We start from the raw sequence: 16,948 nt of genomic DNA on the forward strand, positions 1-16,948 counted from the left end.
TTTAGACGAAGAAGAAGAAAGACATTTATTCCATAAAGCACACATACACAGGACAATAAGACAGAAATAAGATAAAGAGAAAATAATTAGAACAGCAAAACAAAGAAATTATGTACACATTAAAAAACAAAACAGAGAAAATAAATACACACTTGGGTCCAGCAATGTGTGCCGTAGGGAAAAGGCCCTGTCTCAGCATATTGTTGCAATTTGCAAACGAGGCAAATTCCAACGCTGTTATTCTGCCAAGGCCTTGGGGAGTGACATTAAATATTAATATATATATATAGAAAAAAAACCATAATAATAAAGTAAGTGAGGGGCAGATGCAGAAGGCGGTGATCTTGGACACGGCGCGGATAGTCCGCCGGTTCCTCTCTCTGCAGCCCTGACCACCGGTAGCTTGGGCCTTGCCCCGCTGCTGGCGGCACCCTAGGTTAGGTTTTTTATAATGTGTTTATATAATTTTTTATGGTTTTGTAAGTGTTTTTATATTTTACTTTTATATTCATATTATAAAATAACCTAACTTAAGATGAGAAATGAATAAAGAATAAGTAAGTGAAAAATAAATTTACAGTTATTTGGAGTTTTATAGCAGCATAAAAAGAAAAAGTGGCGTACAGAAGGCGTTTTATAAATCACAAAAACGTTTTGATAAGAAAAAAAAATCTAATGTGCAGCGGGTCCAGATTCAATTTGAGTGTTAAAAAGTATTTCACGCAGTTTCCGTTTGAAACCGAATTTGGAACCACAGTTTCTAATAGGAGGTGGCAAGTCATTCCAGCACTTGGTAGCTTGGAACCGGAAGCTGCCACGGAATGCAGCACATTTATATTTCGGGGCAATGAGCGGCTTCAGGTTAGCTGTATTACGTCCGGTCCGCCTTTGTTGTCGCCAAAGTAATTTCTCCAAAAGATAGGACGGCTTGCCGCATTTAATTACACCAAACAGAAGAGAAGCTGAGTGAAGGTGTCGCCTATGTTCCATCTTAAGCATCCTTGCACTCGATAGGTAAGGTGAAACCGATGTTCGAGGAGGAATGTTGAAACAGTAACGGGCACAGGCATTTTGAACCATTTGGATCAGCTTTTGAGTTTTCTTGTACAAACACGGGTCGATAACTGTGTCACAGTAATTAAATTTGGACAGTACCAGAGCTTCACAAAGTTTTATTCTCAGGTCTACAGAAATAAATTGACGCATCCCGTAAAGCACTTTCAGCCTATAGAAACAGTTGCGGACCGTGTCCATCACATGCTCCTCGAAATGAAGGTGACAATCCATTTAAACCAAGATTACGAGCTTTATATTTTACGCACTGAATTATTTATTTGGGACAGTTTTCGTCATAATTGGCATCGTTCGTGAACAGGATTATGCCGAAATTAAGTTTTTTTAATTAATTGGACGTTTGTTTTTTAATATTTCAGCAGTCTTTTGAAGATATTGGCTTATTTGACCGTTCAAAAATATCAATCATTAATTGTTAAGGAGAAAAAAACGAAGCAAAACTAAGTACCTATGTTAAGTCTTGCCCCCAGGCCAGAAGCCTATATTATGGTAAATTTCAGGGTATATGTATCTAATACCAATATTGTTTGTAACAGTAATCGAGCCAGTGACTTTGTTGATTATAAGAAAAGTTTACTTTGAGTAATTAGGTCGACGGAATCGGCCGGGGACACAAAGTTTTTGATAGGAAGATGATAAAAGGAGAAGTTTGATTGGTTATTAAAAAAAGCGGAGCGCTTGTTTTTGTTGTTTATAATAATTGCTTATTACGCTAGTTAACCTGTTGTTCATTCAAGAGCACAAGTTCTTACTTAATAATAAGTAGTGGGCGTTTCTTCTTTAAAAACTCCGTCAAAATTATAAATTTATAACAGCCCATCTTACATAGTCGTTAAACTAACAGACGTATTCGGATTTTTATAATTAAATCTGGATCAGTTATGGTGAAGTTTTTAATTGAAGAAATGTCGCTTTTAACATTAACAGGTCCATAACTGATCCAGATCTAATTATTAAAATCCGAATAGGTACACCACCAAAATAACATTCACTTGTGTAGCACGAAAACTTCCGCGAAATTCGTAACTAATACGGCTAAGATATTTGTATGGACAAACAGAAAATAAACTCGCAAACAAACAAACAGCCTTTCGCCCTATAAATGAATGTATGTCTCGCCGGGAGTAAAAATACAATTTACCTCGTAAGGCCCAATGTACACTCTCGTATGTGTCTATTTTGTTAAAGATTTGAACTGATTTGTCGGCTCATAAACTTAATGCATGCATGTGATAGACAGTGCTGCCTCACCAGGGATTAACATACATGTATACGTATAATTGGGAAACATAAATATGTATGTACGCACAATTCTCAAACCTTAAATTCATATGGAATTTATAGCAAAAAAATTAACACTGCACGCGGTATAATAGGGATATTGGCTAACCTTTATAATTTATACGGAATACTTGTTTGTAACGTCGGAACCATTTTTCAACCACCTTTTTTTCAATTTTTTTTTCCGATTTATCAAACAGAAAATGTGTCCAGAAAGACTGAAATGAATTTATTCGTGCATGTTGTGAAACGTAGCATTTTCCTCCCTGGGTAGACTTTATATGTACTCGTAGAATATGTTTTTACACAATTTAATGTACTTATTTTGACCATAGCTTTGCCACTACGTTTATTTTGTAATCATTATAAAAGTTACCTTTTTAAAAATTGTATGGATTTAGTTTCCCATAACAATCAAACCATTTAAAAAATCCAACGAAGGGGCGTAGCTATATACATAGTAAATAACCATATAATTCCATACATTATGTCAATATCCAGAGAGGAAAACAGGTACTACGTTTGTATAAGTATAGAGAACCAGTCGTCCCCTTTCCCCTTAACGGAAATATTGTTGTGTGAGGTGACAACTAAAGGACTATGTAGCAGTGACACGTGTCATGCTCGTGAGCTGAGGGTGGGTGGTACCTACATAATATGGCCTCCGGTTTGCCGCTATTCTTTATTCATATAGTTAAATGCGCTCCCGTCGTATATATTTCCTGACAGATATGATTTACCTAGATCTTCAAAGTATAATAGAATTTGGTACAATTACAACACAACCAGTGAACTTGGTATTGAATCCTCTTTGTTGGTCAGACAATATAGGTAACAGTTAAATATTTACGATACAAGTGCGGAAAGTAGGAAATTCGCAATGAGTGGCGATACAATCGACACGAGTTGCGAATTACCTATTCGCTCTTGTATTGTACAACGTTACATATGGCCCTTTAAACTTTCGACATAAGTAGGCACGGAAAGTGCTCATTACTGCACTAGTGCAAGAGATTAGCACCATGTATTATAGTGTGTAGCTTTCAAATAGAGCTCGACGGCTAATCCTATTGTCTATTGTTAAGTAAAACCGCACGTGCTACTTACCTGCAAAAAAGGGTCTTAATTATTCTATTTGGCACCTGAGCGCGGGCTAGTCCAACGCTCAAAAAACCAGTGTAGGTGCGCTCTCCGATAACGCGCCTTTGTTACGCATCTCGATGACACATTTTAGACTGGTTCTTTAGCATTCGACTCGCCGGCACTCAGTAACCGAAGTACGTATTTTTTATGCAGGTGGTTGTGGCACGTGGCACGAGCGGTTTTACTTAACAATAGATTGGATTAGCCGTCGAGCTCTATTTGAAAGCTACACAGATAGTTCGTAGGTTTCTAATAAAGCTCGACGGCTAATCCTATTGTCTATTGTTAAGTAAAACCGCACGTGCTACTTACCTGCAAAAAAGGGTCTTAATTATTCTATTTGGCACCTGAGCGCGGGCTAGTCCAACGCTCAAAAAACCAGTGTAGGTGCGCTCTCCGATAACGCGCCTTTGTTACGCATCTCGATGACACATTTTAGACTGGTTCTTTAGCATTCGACTCGCCGGCACTCAGTAACCGAAGTACGTATTTTTTATGCAGGTGGTTGTGGCACGTGGCACGAGCGGTTTTACTTAACAATAGATTGGATTAGCCGTCGAGCTCTATTTGAAAGCTACACAGATAGTTCGTAGGTTTCTAATAGAGTCCGACGGCTAATCCTATTGTCTATTGTTAAGTAAAACCGCATGTGCTACTTGCAACTGCATAAATATAAACTATTTGTAAAAAACTCCTGTGATATAGATTCTACATATCTACATACTTATTTTATTTGTTTTACACATCTATATTACTGAAACCTTGGAAGGTATTTGATTTTGCAATGCTATTTCATAATCATACATCATACCCCGGTCTGATAGGGACAAGTTTGGTTTGATGTTAAATAAAAGTAGATAGGTAGGTACCTATCAATAAACTTTGACCTAAATTATCGTGCCACCGTAATGTAATTCTTAAATATCATAATGGTTATTACAATAATATGAACTGTATGCATATTTAATATAATTGTAACTTTTGTTAACGTTCATATGTTCATTTGATGTGTGTTGTTATAGTAACTCGAATCAATGTCAGATGTTAAATATTTATAGTTTCAATAAGAATAAGTTGAATAAGGTTAACAAGTAAATAGGCAATGAAAGAGCTTACGGATTTTATTAATAACGTTTAGTTCAATTTGTTATTATGATTTAGAAATTGCTTGTATCGATATCGAGTCGACATAATGAATCAGTAGCATGCATAGCATCACTGAGAAGCTTAAATTTTTTACTAACTTATTACTTTAATTAAAAAACGTGCAGTGATAATTTATGCCTTACGTAAATCATACGAGGAAGGAAAACACGAGTATTTAAAGACAACGATGAATAAAATTCCAAAATATTTTTATCATACTCCATAAAGTAATGTGATTCAGCAAGCTTATTTATTTAACTGGTATTCAATTTGTGAATAAAATAGGACAGCCAATTATTTAGATCAAACGGCAACACGGAGTAATATTTAAACAACTCAATGCCGTTGACGTGGATGAGTGGCACTGATATTATTATAGCTGTAGGAAGTATAGAGAGTGAGTGATATCTAGAAAAGTCCAGTAGATAATTTCACGTTGTTGGAAACAAATTGTTGTAAGGTGTTTATAACAGAAATCGACAGGATTAAAAAAAAATTAAAATTTAAATCTATTTATTTCCCAAAAAAGTACTTAAATCTACATACATATGTGTGCAAAATCTCTAGTATGAGATTATGTGCGCGATCACTAAACTCGCGTTTTGTTGTTACCTAACTAATTCAGAATATAAACAAATATCTACTTACCTTAATTTAGCTAATGGTTTGGATTGGTAGGTAGTGTATCATTAATTATGGGAGTTTTATTAAAATCCAAAAAAAATATTGAGCCTTATTTCATCTGTAATTTACTTAATCGCAAGAATAGAGAACACATCAAAGGTCATTTTTAAAGTTCCGTAGTCAACTAGAAACCCTTATAGTAGTTTCGTATAGTTTCGTAGTCGCCGATATCGTTAGTGCTAGAATGCTGTAATGTATCATGACAAATCAATCACGCCTACAAAATGGTAAAATAAAAACTATAAGAATTTTAAGGGTGCCTCCCCTACACGTAAATATATTTTTTTTTCGATTTAAACCTGTGGTGGTGGGTGTCGTTGGATAGGTATTTTAAAACGAATAATATGAGTCTTGTAAAACAATACTTTGGTAAAATAAATGTTTTCGGAAATAATCACTCTGAAAGAAAAATATAATGCCCTCTAACTTATGAACCATGTGTCCAAAAAATACAGAAAAAACACGAAAGTAAAGCTTTTAATGAAATCTATAGCGGACATTACTATCGGTTATAACCGTTTTTGAGTTTTCAGAAAAAGTTTTTCGCGATAAAACATTTTTTGTACTTTTTTCTATCCCTGCGCCCCCCCCCCCCCCCCCCCACACACACACACACACACACAAAAAGTCATGTCATACCATGTCACAAGGTTTGCAAAATCATGATATGACCTGTCAAAACAAATGTAGTCATTTAACTGTTGCAATAAAGAGTTATGCTAATGTGATTATAATCCACTGGCACCAACACATGTACCTACCCGAAATATTTAAATATGATGACACGCAACCATTTCAATATATTTATGAAACTGTTTCGGTTCGTTGAGTTTCACATATATTATACCCTTGTGGGATGTGGAACCCTGTCGTGTTTGGCGTATCTACCTCACTCATTCACACTAACTTCTAAGTACTAATACATAACTTCGCCTTACTTAACTATTTAGCATCGAAATATAATTCCACCACCTATAACTATTTCAGTTTGAAATAAGTTTAAGTATAGTTTTCATAATACAAACAAATAACGAAATTAGGTTATTTTGAGAATTTTTGTTACTTAAAACAATTTTTACGTAGTTTTACTTATTCCATTTTCATGAGGCGAAGTTACTATTTTGATATTTTATGATCTTGTGTTTTATTATTCTAAGGGAGCTTAAATGACAACTTTAGGGCCGAAAACAGGCTTTTATGTTAAAGCATTATAAACAGAAGTGTACAGAGTTAAACTTGACATTTTACAGCCGAGCGTGGGCAAAAGTAGGTCGTTATCAAGCTCTTACTTGTTGCTCTGCGCCATTCTTTATCCTTCTGATACGATTCCTTATAAAAGTGTCGTTTATTTGCTCCCTCGTCTTATATTTACATGTAAATATGAAGGATGTGATAAAGGTGGAGACGTGAGTTGGGGGAAGATAAAAATGTATGATAAAGGAACGAAAAGTAGACAGAGGTTTAGGTACGTGAAATATCCTAGCATATGAATGTCTCGAGCTTGCCAATCAAATAATGGGAATACATGTTATAAAATAAACGGTAATTAAGTAGAATAAACTAAATATTATCGTATTGGTTTTTGCTTATTAAATTAATTCAGTTACTTGCTTGTCGGAAAATTCTATTTCATTCTTCTTTTTTATTATTCTAATAAACCCGAAATTTTAATAATTTATGAAAAAAACAAGGAGTGTAATAATTAAAATACAAAATGTGTAAATTAAATTTAGATAACAGTTCCAACGTATTATATGATGTTTTCTATTTTACGAAAAAGGACAAAGGTATAAGTAGTTGTTTCATTGGTGGAAAAAATCGTTATCCCTCATTTTCACGCATTCGAACAAATGTTTTTTACGAGCGTACATTTATCGGTTAGCCAAACGTGAATAAAGTGTGAAAGTAAAACTTAACGAAATATCTAAACTACATTGTGTTTCTCTGACATGCATATTCAAGAAAGGCTTTTATGTCAAGATAAAACTAGTTAACATCCGTATAATTAAAAATATTTTGATTAGAATCGATTTGATTGCAAATTACTATATAAAGTATAGATAAGTATCTTATACTTTGTTTTTTTAGCAATAGAAAAAAGGTAAACAATTTTGACGTGTCTTTTTATGGAAAAACACTTTTGAAAAATAAGGCACAATCATATACGATTATTTACATTCTTTTCCTTTCATAAGTAATAGTTACTGATTAAAACAAAAGCGTTTTTCAATTAAAGACCCGTCAAGATCGCGTACCGTAAAACGGGGTGAACAGAAATCGCGGGGTGAATAGAGAAATTTTGAACTTTTTCTTTCAAGTTGTTATATTTAAAAACGTACATCTCTAAAATTAGATTTTTTGAAATGCGTATAAAGTAGAATATTTATTCTCTACATTGATACCAAAAGAACTTAATCAAACTGCCTAAAAGTTAGATTTTTTTGACTCTAAAGTAAGGTCTCGCCGAGGTAAGAAATGAAGCCTGTCTGAACTTTGTTCTAGCGGTAAATGTTTTGACATTAACTAAGTAAAAGTTAACTAACCTGGTAATATAGTATCTGAAGTACCTAAATAATAAATAATATTACTAATTTTCTCTATAGTAAAGCATTTTTTTGCAAAAAACCAATAACAAGCAAATTTACGTGATAAAGGGGTCAGTGGACACGCATCTGGGGTGAACAGTTACGCCATAGGGGGTGATTAGATACAACAAAGGGGTGTAAAGACACGCCTTGGGGGTTAAAAGACACGAAAAAATAATTCTGTGTCAAATAGCTGTTTAACAGATACATATACCATTTGCCAATAGAGTATCCACATAATAATGACCAAATTCGATGCCTATGACAGCTAAAACTTAATATTTCTATTCACCCCTTTCTTGTGTCTATCGACCCCGTTTTAAGGATATGGAGAAAACAGGTAGTTTTCTTTGATTTTCTATGAATTGGGTAGGTAAAAATTTATTTCACAAATGCAAAATTGAAGAACTAACCAAGACTCAAAAAATGATATCAAAATTATTACTTTTATCATTTGGATTATTGGCGAAAATCGTCCTTGAAGTTGAAAATCGTGTCTTTTCACCCCGTTTTACGGTAGTCTTTTTCTAATGCTAAAAAAACGAACTATAGATCAGTTGTATTATATTTTGTTTTCATCTTTAATAAAAAGATACCAGAAATCAGATATAATACCTATTGAGTCAAGATAATTTAAAAATATTAGATTAAAATGGGTATATTAGGTACCTAACCCTTTCAGCTTTCAATGTGCATGACATAGCTATTTACGCTTTAGCGCCGCCAAAACCTTCACCTTAAATTCACCAATAGAAGCTGAAGCGAATGGAATTACCTAATGGAATCATCAAACCTTAAAAGAATGCGTGGAAAATATTTTTTTATTAAAAAAAAATAACTGACAGCCACAATAATACCATGATTCCATGTAAATACATGACGTGTATTGTATGTAGCTTAATCTCGAGCAGTACCTATTCGAACTTTAAAAACCATTATTGATATGTTATTGTAAGTTCAAATCGGCGCAAATATGTTAATTAACATCCGACGTTATGGAATTTGAGGCCAGGGGCCTACCGCAAAAAACCGGGATCAGCAAATTGCGGGGATATTTCTCTTTAACTCCAATGAAGGCGTAATTAGAGTGACAGAGAAAGATGCACGCAGTTTGCGAACTTCGATTTTCGCGGTTATAGCCCAGAATTATGGGTGATAATGATAACCATACGCGCTACGAGCGCTACGGCGTAGCGCTACGACAAGAATCACAATGTAAAATCATTGGTACAAGTGAGACACATTCGGCCGTATTCGAACAATGTTTATAATATGTCACAGCGATACAATACCGATCTTTCAGTGTCAAAAGTGACATTTATTCAACCAAAAACGTCACTTTTGACACTGACAGATCGGTATCGTATCACTGTGACATCAAGCATTGTTCGAATACGGCCGATAGATATTGAACTCGTCAGCAGTCGTATTCTGTTAATCGGCTCGATTCGGAAAATGAATTAGATTTTTACTAGACTTCAACAAGTTACGATACGGATAATTTAAAGATATTTGTAAGATAGATATGTCAAATTTGACGTTTCCGCGATTCTGGAGGTCCTCTTGAACGATTTCGACAAGTTATGACTTAGATATCCAAGTCACATCTAGTCGATATCTAATGTAGACCTAGTTGATCTCTAAATCGTCTCAAGATCTTGTGATTATCTCGAAATCCGAATAGGCCTGAATGTCAAAACTGGCGTTCCCGGTTGAAGAAATGTCACCCACAACAAATCCCGATCAAATTCACAATCTGTTATTACTATCAGAATATGTCTCAACTCAAGGTACCTGTTATGTAATAGGTAACTTTGGTCGGTACAAATTAACACATTCAGGGCCAAGAACCCGACAGTCGGGTACACTGTTCGTAGCGACTACGCGCTACATACGGCGAAAACTCACGCTACGAGCATAACCCGTAGCACTTAGTGGCAATGAATGTGCTAATCTGCACACTCTTGCACATTACGTAGACGGTAACATATGTACGGTCATGTGACGCATGTTCTAACACTCAGTGTAGGTGGATAACATTTGTAACACAATTATCCGTTTCAGGGCCCTCTTGGGCCGGGGGGGCGTATGTTTCAATTACCCGAGTCTCTAAACACTACTTATTTGAATTAACCTTCGACTAGAATTAGATGCTTGCTGTACCTACTATTATTAGAAATATATACCTATGGGTAATTTATAATTGAGTAACCTACTTTTCATTGTAATAGTCAACTCAGTAACGCATGAAACTTTAGGCCTGTTTTAGTAATTTTTGTAAGACTTATTTGTAAAAGGCTGTTTGTATTCTAAATTAATAAAAAAAAATAGTCAATTAATTTGAAATCTGGGCGAGTGTGTAGCCTAGTGTTAGACCAAGAAAAGTCTATACCGATTTCGATACGCAGCGCAAGGTTGACGTTTAAAATAACACTTGCACTGCGTGGGCTATCAAAATCGCTGCAGACTTTTCTTGGTCTAACTCTACCCTAATAATGTAAAAGGAAACTTAATATTATCAGCTAACCCCATTATAAATGTTGCAGTTAAATTAAAATAAGGGTTGGCATAAATACGTATCCTGAATTCGCCTTTAGTACATAACTTCGCCTTAATTAGCATGAAATCATAATTCCACTATAACTTGTATCATGAGTGTTAAGTACCTACTTTATTCAACATTTAGGATATGGAATAAGTTTTAAAAAAATAGGCGAAGTTGGGGACGTGTGGTGAAATTCGTGCTCGCTCGATCAAAAATTCCTCATGGTATTCAAATTTGCTGTCATTGTAACAATGTTAAAAGTAGAATACTGCCCAAACTTAATAATCGAATAAGTTTTCACTTTTCAATGCAAAAAAATCAAATAGTACCTACCTATTTTTTCGTACTATAAAAAAAATATAGTAGATTATAAACTGAGTGGAGCTAGTGGAGCTTTGTAGCAAAAAGCGCCTGCGAAAAGAGAACCCGCCTAGCTGGTCGTTGGCAGTGAATGTGTCTTTAATATCTTACTTATTTTCAATAAATAGATGCATGATCTAGGTATTTAATGTAAGTTTATTTTAACTATACCTAGATTGTAAAAATAAACTTCCATTAAATATATGTACATATAATACTTTCATAATTGGTAATAATTAGGTAGCTAACTTTATAATTAGTATGGAAAATTCTAACCAACATCACTAATTACTGATATCAAGTGCGCCAATCAATATGTCGAGACATACGTGTATCTAAGGGCCACTTGCACCACCGCACTAACCCGGGGTTTACCGGTTAAACCTGGAGTTACCATGGTTACCAGTACAATTTGACACTAGGTTAACGGTTTAACCGGGTAACGCCGGGTTATTGGGATGGTGCAAGTGGGGCTATGTATAAATTCATTAATTAGACCTACCCATTCAAAACAACAGACTGTTGAAAACAGTTGCAGTACCTATTTATGCTTTATACGTAGACACCAGTACGGTTACCATCAGTTTGTCACTGACATAAACGCCGTCGAGAACGTAATTTACTTTCTATACATCTCTCTCGCACTCGCATATTAGTGCAAACGGGATGTATAGAAAGTAAATTACGTTCTCGACGGCGTTTATGTCAGTGACAAACTGATGGTAACCGTATAGATCGAAAGGCAGGGTGGCCCATAGTTCACGTAGGTACCTAGCTACTACGTCTCTTCTCACAGATGAACCATGATCCCCTTTTAAGGTCTGTCTTCATTATAAAATATTAATGAGAGCCTAAACATTTTACCGCTGTACTTTAGGGGTTCCTAAAAAGTTTTCACCTGCTCTTAAAATTTGGTAATTAATTTTTGTTTTATTATTTAACCTAAATATTAGAAATGTTATTAAAGCTCTCAAAAGTGCAAACGTAACAAATTGCTTGCGTCATCAAACTCCATCGCGGAAAACGGAAGAATTATTGCACAAAAACACCATTTAGTAGAGGCAACAATAACGACCTGTTGAAACGTCGATGCGCTGCGTCTCGCTCTAGCGTGGCAGAGTGCGGGTAAGCGTGTATACGCGTCTCTCTCTCGCGGCCTCGTGCAGGCGTCCGCGCGAACCGGCACTTCGAGACTCACTGGTCGCCGCGCGATCTATAAGCACGGAGCCACCCCCTCAACTCAACTCTAAGTAGGGCGGTAAATTACAGACACCTGTACGCAATAAAACTATGGGGGCAATTTTAAATGTGTGAATAATTGATATGTTGATGGTGATATGCCGTAGGTCACGTGAACCTGTCCTTGATTGCGAGGTATTCACGCCTGGGAGTGGTACTTAGTGGTACAATGGCGGAGGGCAGAGCTTCATCGTCCTAACAGCTTTTCCATAAGTGAGGCAAGATAACAAAATCCGAATAATAGGAAAATCAAATAGGGTATTCCACATTTTTTTTTCCAAATATAAATGTTCGTATAGCTTTTATAGCCAACTGGTATTTTTATTCCATGAAAATAGCATCGCTATATCCAAATACAAATTGTTTAAAATTTAATAGTACCTATTTTATACAATCGTGATATAATAGAGTTTTTCAGTCGAGTACCGTGTTTAGGCAACGAAGCTTGCTGAGTTGTCTAAGTAAGGTACGAGATTGAAAAGCGTGATTATATCACTATTGTATACAATACTTTTTCTACGAGTTAACTAAAATAACTAAAATAAGTAGTCAATAATACCATACTTTCTACTTCTATTACCTGACTTATTTTACTCAAGTTAACTGAAATAGTAAAACAGTTAATATGAAAAACTACTACGTACATTTTTTAAGGTGCATTGGGGTAACTACGGGGAAAAAATCAAAAATATAGTGTTACCAAAATTAACCGAATGCAATACTTAGTTCTACTACTGAATAATGAATAATGCAACATTAAATCTAATCACGTTTCCTGAGTAGTGGGCAACATATTTTCATCGCTGTCACTCATTTTCATTTAGTATTTTTCACAGTTTCACTCGCAAAACAAAAACTTTAACACTTTAACAAGTTTTTAAATTTCAATGCAGAGAAAATCCCGTGGGCCTCCATTGTGAAAAAAATGTTTGTGTTGGCCAACCAATCACAAAGCAGAGGCGACCCAGCAGCGTGTTTAAGTAGACGAAAGTATGACAGAAGCCGCGACGGTATTAGTTCCGAAACGCCATCGTTGGCTAATTTGTATTGAGCGGAGTCTCCTTAAACAAGCAATATTTAATCGAAATGTATGCAGTTCTAATTTTTTTTTTATAAATGACTAAACCGTATCGATACAATTATTATAGTTGAGTCGGAAGTGCCATAGACTATCCAACGTTAAAAAGAGTAAGGTTATAGAGTTGTATATGAAGTTGTAATACACAGATTATAGTAGACGAGTAGAAAAAAGATAAATAATGTTCGCGCCAAAAAGGCAGCCGCCATTCGTGTGACTATGTGACGTCATCATAGCAGTTAACAAAGAAACTTCAAATGTGAAGTGCAAATTTAACACTAGTTTTTGCTATAGTGACGTCACTCATGAGAATAAAAAGCGGTGGGCTTTTGCGGTCACGTGAGATACAGATAATAAAACTAAGATTTTAATTTTTAAATTAAAAATAAATCTCTAGTTTTTATTTATTATAATCGATATCTTAGGAACTCTCTATCAGTTAATAAATTACGCCCCCTAGATCCCGATGTCTGTAATAATATTAAATGAGGTCTCTACCAAAATAGATTGATTTATCTGCACGCTGACTGAATTCAGTCTATTTCACAGAAGTTACAAGCCGGCAATTAAGTTTATTGCCAAATAAATAAGTATTAATTTAAGAGACTTAGTTAAGTACTGTTTTAATATTTTAAGTAGGTACCTGCTTACTGTTATTGCTGATGTTTCGTTTTTGTAATACAATATATTTCACGTATTGGACTAGTCTGTACCTAAGTGGTATATATAGTTGATGAATAAATAAATAAAGTAGTGCAAAATGAAGCATTGTTAAACATGATTAAAAAACCGGCCAAGTGCGAGTCGGGCTCGCGCACGTAGGGTTCCGTACCATTACGCAAAAAAATCACGTTTGTTGTATAGGAGCCCCACTTAAATATTTATTTTATTCCGTTTTTAGTTATATTAGTATTTGTTGTTATAGCGGCAACAGAAATACAGTATCTGTGAAATTTTCAACTGCCTAACCATCACGGTTCATGAGATATATCCTGGTGACAGACGGACGGACTGACGGACAGCGAAGTCTTAGTAATAGGGTCCCGTTTTTACCTTTTGTGTACGGAACCCTAAAAACTAATAGGTAATCTACTGAAAGCAAAGATGTTCTGCCGATAAGAGCTCTCCGTTAAAATATTCCATGAATATAATATTAAGTATACTCGTGCTAAACACAGTCCTTATTAGAAAACAGATCTACGTAATTTACGTAAAGTAATTGGCGAAAGGAGTTAATACACTCCGACCTTCTCATTCAAAGTAGGTATATCGCGTTCTGGAATTTCACCATCCACGCAATTTCTCAGTAATTAAATTGCATCCCAGGAGAACCTAAACTATGTCGCGGGATTATTAAAGATTTAATAATACCACATAAGGAATTGTATAAAGAGAAGATACTGTTTACGAGCGAAAATTCGCATACATGTTGTTAAGTATAGGTACCTATAATACCTTTATTAAAAATGCTACGACATAAATTAAAATAAAAGTTTTTTTTTCTGAGTATGAAGACATAGTGTGGGCCTAACATAATGGCCCATATGGGGAGACTAAAGCTTACAGACTCCGTTGGTTGGGCCATCTCGAAAGAATGAATGAAGATCGGAATATGAAAAGGGTGTACCTGGACCGCCCAGCAGGAGGACGTCCCAGGCCCCTATTTCACCAAGTACGACAGGTACGACAATTGTCAAAAAATTACAGACCTCTGTTTCACCACACTGACATTTGTCAGTGACACATGTCAAGTGACAATTGACAGGTGACAATTTCGTAAATTGTTTTGTATAGAATTTCATATCAACCAGGTATTTTGGTACAATTGTCCATCCTAAATTTAATGACAATTATTTTGTGAAACAAGGGTAATTTTACTAGTCGATATATTTGTCAATTCTTGACAAGAGATCGTTAGTTGCTTTCAATGTGCCATGTTGTCATCACTAACACGATATCGATTAAGATCCCAACCCCATCTAATGCAGCGTATACCTACATTATTTGTTGACAAGGCGTGAAAGCATTATTTTTTTGTTACTTTTAAGTTATTTTTTCTGCAAATGCCAAGTGCAGTGACGTCAAAGTAGAAATCTATCCGTACCTACTTTATATATCACCTCTGTTGCTTTCGCGGAGATTCATTTTCTAACCAAAACCCTAACGAAGGCGAAGTTGGGCACTAACTTTACCGTTAGTGCCCAACTTCGCCCAAGTAAATTATTAAAAAAAAACAATACCTACCTAAACATACCTAATTTCGCTACCGGTCCCCAACGTAATCAAAACTATACTGAGACTTATTCCAAATCGAAATCCTAAATGTTGAAGTACTAAACGCCTTCGTAGGCAACAATTACTATTTATAGTGTTATTATGATTTCATGCTTGTTAAGAAGAATTTAAAAGCGATTTAAAGCGATTTTTATTTGTACCCTAAAGGCGAATTTAGGGTTTGCCAATAACGGGGTTTGCTAACAACGAAAACACTACAATTGTCACCTAAGCCTGACACAGCTCCGATTTCATGTCAAGAATTACCGACAAATTGACAAACATGTCGACTTATAAAAACTACTCTTGTTTCACCAAATGATTATCATTAAATGAAAGATTGACAATTGTAACTAAATGCCTGTCAAGTTTATAAGCACTTCTATACAAAAACAGTTTACGAAATTGTCACTTGTCACCTGTCACTTGACAATTGTCACTCGACATATGTCACTGACAAATGTCGGCTTGGTGAAATAGGGCCAGGTATCGCTGGGGCGATTCCAGTTGAGTCAACGATTGGCGAGAGGTCGCACGGAACCGAGAAATGGCCAATTTGGGTCTCATTTTGGGTCGCTGAGCCAACGGAGTAAGTTCTTTTTTTCAATTAGTAGGTAATATTAGATAGGTATACCTGCGTATTACCTGACAAATGAAGGACCTAAAACCTTTTAAAATGTCGAATACGTATAGGTACCGACTTCAAACCTATCAGTTTGCTATCCGCATATAAAACGGGATAATATTTAATTTTGTCTTTTCTTGAAGTCGATTTTACTTTTTATTAAAGATTAATTTTATTTTCCATTTTTAGTTTTTCTTTATGTCTGGCCAAACTATCATGTCACTAAACATTTTTGCGCTTCGGGTACATTTCAAGTTTCAAGATCTGGATCTGAAGTCATCTAGATTTGAGGAGCTGGATTGGATCTCACGAAACGAATCATCACGTTCTTTCAGAACTTAGGTACTTACTTGCTTAACAAACATAACGAAGAGAGGACATACTGCCAAAATTGAAATATGCGTCGTTCCCGTAGAGTCCCGTTCCGATCATCATCAGTAGTTTCAATTCATTCCTAAACTCCTCATGGACCACTAGATTCACTAGGTTTTAACAAAAACGGGACCATTTAGGGACTTCAACTATTCAAACAAAAAATAATGTTACATACAAAAAAGTAAAAAATACGGCCGAATTGATAACCCCCTCCTTTTTTGAAATCGGTTAAAAATTTAACTTTTTTTCTTACTAAATGTACTTATGAAAAACATTATTTTCAGTACCTAGGTTCCAGCCGTGCCCTTAGCTAAGTTGGTCTCTAAGAAGGTCTAAATGCCAATCATTGTTCAAAAGTTATGGAAGGTACGCTAAAACCATTTTGGTGTAGCAGCACGGGATCAGGTAGCCTTAAATGCCCCATTTAAAAAAATCCCTTCTGCATGTAGGTACCAATAAATAAAAATACTCCTAAAAATAGGAGAACATGGATGTCTTTAGTTTTTATCGATGTGTATAATCATAAATGGCTCGCTCAT

The 16,948-nt window shown here is 35.4% G+C and overlaps 1 protein-coding gene across 1 annotated transcript in view; it reads right to left on the bottom strand.

The window, feature by feature from the left end:
- Positions 1 to 12,168, bottom strand: part of LOC134797725 (uncharacterized) — an 86,568-nt gene extending 74,400 nt beyond the window's left edge. The window contains exon 1 of the mRNA XM_063770079.1: positions 11,894 to 12,168. The gene's annotated coding sequence lies outside the window, so the exon portion shown is untranslated. The remainder of the gene's footprint in view (positions 1 to 11,893) is intronic.
- Between the last annotated feature and the right edge of the window lie 4,780 nt (positions 12,169 to 16,948).

This window comes from Cydia splendana, chromosome 1 (genome assembly GCF_910591565.1).
Source record: "Cydia splendana chromosome 1, ilCydSple1.2, whole genome shotgun sequence".
NCBI lineage: Eukaryota > Metazoa > Arthropoda > Insecta > Lepidoptera > Tortricidae > Cydia > Cydia splendana.